At 50.5% G+C, this 6816-nt stretch overlaps 1 long non-coding RNA gene across 1 annotated transcript; it reads left to right on the top strand.

Annotated features, from left to right (window-relative positions):
* Nucleotides 1-1376: 1376 nt before the first annotated feature.
* Nucleotides 1377-5193, top strand: LOC145512571 (uncharacterized). Its single transcript, XR_014058618.1, has 2 exons — nucleotides 1377-2525; nucleotides 3082-5193. It is a non-coding gene; the product is annotated as an uncharacterized LOC145512571 (long non-coding RNA).
* The last annotated feature ends 1623 nt before the right edge of the window (nucleotides 5194-6816 follow it).

Raw genomic sequence — 6816 nt, 5'->3', positions numbered from 1 at the left:
AACGCAGGGGCTGGGCAGCCAGTGCGGCTGCAGCTCCCCGGTGCCAAGGTGTGCAGCCGCTGAGGCAGCCCCTACAGGCACTGCTCAGCAGAACAAATTCTGGGGGCCCCGACCAGGCCCTGCCAGGTGCTGAGGGATTAGGTCCACTGGTAGGGACCTCAGGGACTGGTGATGAAGGGCAAAGTTTCTTTTTATCCACTCCCTCAAGCTTTCCAAGCTAAAGTGGCTACCCCCCTACCCCCCCCCCCCCCGAGTTCCCAGGGCTCAGACACAGATGCAGGCAACTGAGATGCACAAAGGATGCTTGGGAGCCAGCCGAGCCATTTCAAAACCAGTATCTTCATCATGGGCCAGTGTCTGTGGCGTGGAACTGGGAAGCCTTTTCTACACTTAGTAAATCAATGGTACTTTGTTCCCCTCCTGTTGAGTTGGGGGGATCTGGTCTACTGGTGTTACAGTGTTACTGTTCTCCTCAGAGAGCTTATGAAGGGGAGAAGAGAACTCACCTGCCTCTAGGCTTGCTGCCTCAGTGCCCCAGTTTGAAGCCAGATTGGAGGGTCTGACATCCTTAAATATCCCTACTCTTTCTCCAGCCCTCTGGCACCTACACTTAGCTCCATCAGGATTCTTTTCCTTCTACTCGCTACAGTTTGAAGACAGCAGCTTTGGTGACTCCTTCATTCAACTAGTGTTTCCTGAACACCTATGTGCCACGCATTATGTTAGTCAATCAGGATGTAACAGTGACCAATATAAAGATCCTTCCTCTGCACAGCTCTACTTAACTGTTTGAAGAAGTGAAATCCAGGCCTGAACTTATAGCCAGTGCCTTTGCTCACTTATACATTCCCGGTGGGAGGAGCGAGGGGCCAGGGGGCCCCTGTGTGGGGGTGTGTGGGGAGAGAGCAGGGTGTGTTAGAGTGATAGCAGATAAGACAAAGGAGAGCAGAGCAAAATGCTATAAATAAAGAGGGGCTGGAGGGAGGACAGCTTCACCAAGGTAGACCAAATAAGGGCTGGAGTGGAAGGAAGGTAATCTGTCTCCCCTGCCCTCCCCTCCCCAGCATTGTGACTGCTTTGTCTGGGCTCTGTCACCACCCGGATCAAGTGTCAGGCCCAAACAGGGGCCATTTGCTGTGAACATGCCAGCGGGAGTTCAGAGGAAAAGTTGCTAAAATTACTACCAGGAATGGGAGGAGGAGGGGTGCACCAGGGCAAGTTAAAGGAGACCTCGGCACGAAAAGAGGGTAATAAGAAAGGAGTCCCCATACCCATGGGATGGGAGCAGGAGAGCGGCAGAAAGAGGCAGGGATCTTTGCCCAGGAAGAGGAAGGGGACATGGGTTGTCTGCGCATATGGGAGGGGAGACCCACCCTGGAGTGGGGCCCAGCACTCCAATCTGCCTGCCCACAGAGTCTCTGACCTTGGGGAGACCCCTACCCTGGCTCCACACGAGCCTGGGCTTAGGGCCTGAGCTTTGTGCCTGTCTCAGGTTTCCCTTTACAAACAGCTGCTCCTTCTTGTCATTCTTTTGTCTTCCTTCTGGCTTCCAAATCTTTGCGCCCCTCTGCACCCTGCCCCCACCCCCTTATCCAGAGTCTGTGCTTTCCGACAGACAGTGGACAGCTGGAAGGAAGGGAGGGGCGGGGCTGAGGCTGGCCCTGTTTAGTTTGGGGTGCTGGGAAAGGTAGATCTTACCCTTGGGGAGTCTTTAGAGGGGCACAACTCACTAAAAGAGAGGCTTGGTGGGGCATGAATAGTTTGGATCCAGGCTGGAGGCCTCAGGGAGCTTACGAGGGGCACCCTGGCAAGCTTTGGAGTTGGTCACAAAGGTCCACTTTGAAACGCAGCCCCTCTGTTTCCCAGCTGTGTGATTGATGTCAGTTATGGAACTTCCCTGAGTCAATTTCATCATCTGTAACATGGGGATAGTCAGGGGCTATTAAGATCAGGACTTCCATGGTTGTCCAGTGGTTAGGAACCCACCTGCCAATGCAGGGGACATGGGTTCAATCCCTGGTCCCGGAAGATCCCACAAGCCATGCAGCAACTAAGCCCATTTGCCACAACTACTGAAGCCTTCATGCTCTATCACCTGAGCTCTGCAGCTAGAGAAGCCACCGCAATGAGAAGCCCACACACTGAAACAAACAATAGCCCCCACTCGCTGCAACTAAAGAAAGCCCTCACAGCACCTGCTGAGCACCTGCCTGCTCTGTGTCGGACACCAATTGGGGACCCAACATAGACCCCCACTCCTCCACTCGAGGCCCTCTGCTCTGATCACAGGCATCTCTGGGGCAGTATCCTGTGGCTGCCAGGCCTGAATCAGCCCAGGATATAGACAGACCATAGGATTTAATAGTAGATGGTAATTCTCAGTGAGGAACCAAGAGGCTGAGATATCAGTCACTCCTTCCCAAGGGGAAAAGGTATTCTCTGTGTTTTTTGGTCAGAAGTCCCCTTCAGCAGGCCCCCCTGGGACCGTCACCCTTCTCCCCACCTCCACTCCCACATAAACACAGGTGAGTGAACACAAGCACATGTGCCTGGGCATGTGTGTGTGTGTGTATGTGCTAATTGCTCAGTTGTGTCTGACTCTCTGCGACCCCATGGATGTAGCTTGCCAGGCTCCCCTGTCCATGGAATTCTCCAGACAAGAATACTGGAGTGGGTTGTCATCCCCTCCTCCAGGGTGGGTATGTATACATCTCTGCAAAACACCTGTGGTACAGAGTCAGAGCTGTATCTGTAGCCAGTCTCAAAACTGTTTGATGAACTCACCAGGAATGCCTCTCTCCCAGCTGCTAGCCTGTCTCATTCTTCCTTTGTGGGAGAAGAGGCTGGAGGCAAGGAGACCAGAGATGAGGACAGGATAACCATCAAAGTCAGGAGAAGAGTGGGGAGAGCAGATGCAAAAAGGAAAGAAAGGGCGAGGCTGGAAAATTTTCCCTTTTTTAAAATTGATTTTTTATTGGGGTATAATTGAATATATTATATTCAATTTGAATGCTCAAACTACCACACAATTGCACTCATCTCACATGCTAGTAAAGTAATGCTCAAAATTCTCCAAGCCAGGCTTCAGCAATACGTGAACCGTGAACTTCCAGATGTTCAAGCTGGTTTTAGAAAAGGCAGAGGAACCAGAGATCAAATTGCCAATATCCGCTGGATCATCAAAAAAGCAAGAGAGTTCCAGAAAAACATCTATTTCTGCTTTATTGACTATGCCAAAGCCTTTGACTGTGTGGATCACAATAAACTGTGGAAAATTCTGAAAGAGATGGGAATATCAGACCATCTGACCTGTCTCTTGAGAAACCTGTATGCAGGTCAGGAAGCAACAGTTAGAACTGGACATGGAACAACAGACTGGTTCCAAACAGGAAAAGGAGTACATCAAGGCTGTATATTGTCACCCTGCTTGTTTAACTTATATGCAGGGTACATCATGAGAAACGCTGGGCTGGAAGAAACACAAGCTGGAATCAAGATTGCCGGGAGAAATATCAATAACCTCAGATATGCAGATGACACCACCCTTATGACAGAAAGTGAAAAAGAACTAAAGAGCCTCTTGATGAAAGTGAAAGAGGAGAGTGAAAAAGTTGGCTTAAAGCTCAACGTTCAGAAAACTAAGATCATGGCATCTGGTCCCATCACTTCATGGGAAATAGATGGGAAAACAGTGGAAACAGTATCAGAGTTTATTTTTTTGGGCTCCAGAATCACTGCTGATGGTGATTGCAGCCATGAAATTAAAAGACGCTTACTCCTTGGAAGGAACGTTATGGCCAACCTAGATAGCATATTTGAAAGCAGAGACATCACTTTGCCAACAAAAGTCCGTCTAGTCAAGGCTATGGTTTTTCCAGTGGTCATGTATGGATGTGAGAGTTGGACGGTGAAGAAAGCTGAGCGCCGAAGAATTGATGCTTTTGAACTGTGGTGTTGGAGAAGACTCTTGAGAGTCCCTTGGACTACAAGGAGATCCAATCAATCCATCCTAAAAGAGATCAATCCTGGGTGTTCATTGGAAGGATTGATGTTGAAGCTGAAACTCCAATACTTTGGCCACCTCATGCGGAGAGTTGACTCATTGGAAAAGACCGTAATGCTGGGTAGGATTGGGGGCAGGAGGAGAAGGGGACGACAGAGGATGAGATGATTGGATGGCATCACCGACTCGATGGACATGGGTTTGGGTAGACTCCGGGAGTTGGTGATGGACAGAGAGGCCTGGCGTGCTGCAATTCATGGGGTCGCAAACAGTTGGACACAACTGAGCGACTGAACTGAACTGATAATTGCTTTATAATGTTGTGTTAGTTTCTGCTGTACAACAAAGTGAATCAACTATATGTATATATATTTCCCCTGCCTCTTAAGCCTCCCTCCACCTGGCCTCCCCTCTCCCCCCCAACCTCTCTAGGTCATCACAGAGCACCAAGTTGATATCACTGTGTTATACAGCAGTTTCCCACTAGCTGTTTTATACATGGTAGTGTCTAAGGAAGAAATCAAATGCCTTGCTGACAGATCAGATGCAGGAAATGAGGAAGGAAGATTCATGAGTGTGTGATCCTGGGAAGGATGGGAGTAGCAGCAAAGGGGAGCAGGCTTTTAGACAAGCAGTAAGAGGACAGAGTATTTGGTTCAGGGGAGTTGGAGGTAACAGTGAGGAATCTGATGAAGATGGTTTGCATCCTTGTAGGAAGTTGGAATTATGGGGCTGGTGGGCAGGGCTGGTACGTGAGACCAACTGCCTCAGGGGATGGCTGTCAGACTGGAGAGCACGGAGAAGGCAAGGAGCACAAGAAAACAGCAGTTTCCTCGAAGCCAGAAGAAGTTCTTCAAGAGGAGCAGGTGGCTATGGTGTCAGATGCCAAACACAGACTGAATGTCAGGGAGGCGGAGAGGAGGAACTCGGGTTATCTTGGAGCAAGCGCCTTCTGCAGTCTCAGGATAGATCCAGGCTGCAGAGAGGTATTAAGAAAAGGATGAGTGGACAGGAAGTGGAGGCAGTGGGTGTGAACCCTGCATTTGAGGAGCTTGGCAGTGAGCTGAAAGATTAGACAGCAACCAGAAGGGGAAGAAGGCCAAATAACATGATTTGTTTTATTTTGAAAATCGGGCAATCCTGTACTTGTGAAGGGGAATGATAAAATATATCCTTGTTTTGTTCTCCAATGTCTTTTACATTTTCTGGTTCTTTTTTTTTTTTTTTGCTTCTCTCTTTCTGGAAGCCAGAGGGGTGGTTTGGGAGTACTTGTAGGGTTGAGGTGCCCGCCTCCATGAAGTGGGCTTGCAAATGGGAGGATGCTCAGCCAGCTCACTCCTTATCCCCAGAGATGCATGCAGAGAGATCACAGCGGAACATGGGGGCAGCCACACTCTCATCCTGTGGCCCTCCCCGACTGGCGTCTGGGCCTCCTGTGTTCCATGGTGTGAGGACCAGCCCAGGGCTGGAGGGCAGAAGTGGAGCTCTACAGAGTGATCTGAAAACATGAATAGTACCTGTGACTCAGCTTCTTCTACTTGCTTATGCCTCAGAATTTTTATTTCGCCTGGAAAGATGATGTTCCTGGTTTGACAATACAGGTACCCCTGCCTGTCTGAACCCGTAACCCGCCGTGGGATAATGGCTGGTCTCCGGGAGCAGGGCTTTCGCTGGTGTTCTGAGAGGATGGAAGGTGGAGGCCAGTCCTTCTCTCTCTGCCCACCATGCAATGCTGGGCAGCATTCCTGCTGCTGGGTTTGCAAGCCTGGGTTTTAGTGCAGGACTTTGATTCCTGTCTCTGCTACATACACCCAAAACTTCTATCCAAATATTAGAAACTCATTAAGAACACAAAGAGGTACACATACCACAAAGGTGCTTCCTGCCATTGGGGAGGGTGGTGAGCAACCTCCCTGGGTCTGATTTGCAACAAAGGAGCTAGGGAGCTGGCTGCTGTTTCCTCCTGAGGGAGGTTTTCAGGGGCAGCTGGCAACCTGACTGCCAGGTCATCCCAGATCCATGAACCAGACCAGGGATTGAGAGCTGGTCAGGCTCCTTGATGTCTCAAGGGACCAGAGCTGGGGTCTTAGCTTCCCACCTGCAGCAAGGAAAGCAGAGACTTTATTGTGGGACTTTGGAGTGACTAGATAAAAAAAGAGTCTGACCCATACTGAGCAGGAAGAGTGGGGAGGAAGTAAGATGGGGAGGGAGTTGGTTTGCTGGGAGTGGGGAAGAGCCAGGAAAGGGTGCGTGGGCAATGGAGGAGTAAGGGGTAAGGCTGCAGAGATGAGGTTCAGCTCTGCAGAGAGAGCGGCAGAGCTGTGTGTCTGTGCGTTGTGGTGGGAGGTGACCTTGTCTCAAGGGCAGAGCTACGTGGCTCTGAGAAGTCAGAGCAGGGGGCAGAGTTTCCAGCCCAGCCTCCCGTGCCTGGGCCCCTTTTCTCTGAGATTACAGCCTCTGCCAAGAGCAGCTCCTTGTGTGTGTGTGTGTGTGGGGGGGGTGACACAAAGCAAAAGGCCCTTTTGTGGTACTGTGTTCCTAAGAATAGCTGTGGCTGAGTTTGGAGAGGTGTCTCCTATGGCCTGCATGTCCTGGGTCTTGTTCTCAGAGGTGTCCCTTTGCCTGGTGTCTGGTGCTGATGGCTTCTAGCTGTTAGGAGAGTGGAGGCTGTCAGCCCACCTCAGCCTCTGCCACTTGTGCTTGTCCAGTTCAGCTTCGAGAGAGGGGACACAGGACAGAGGGAGAAGTGGACAAAACACTGGTCCAAAAAAGTTAGGAGAGGGGAGACAAAGGCCAGCAGCCTGGAAAACAAA

The sequence above is a fragment of the Giraffa tippelskirchi genome, chromosome 7, assembly GCF_054371585.1.
Source record: "Giraffa tippelskirchi isolate mGirTip1 chromosome 7, T2T-mGirTip1v1.2.pri, whole genome shotgun sequence".
NCBI lineage: Eukaryota > Metazoa > Chordata > Mammalia > Artiodactyla > Giraffidae > Giraffa > Giraffa tippelskirchi.
This window is presented reverse-complemented; position numbering and strand designations above follow the sequence as displayed.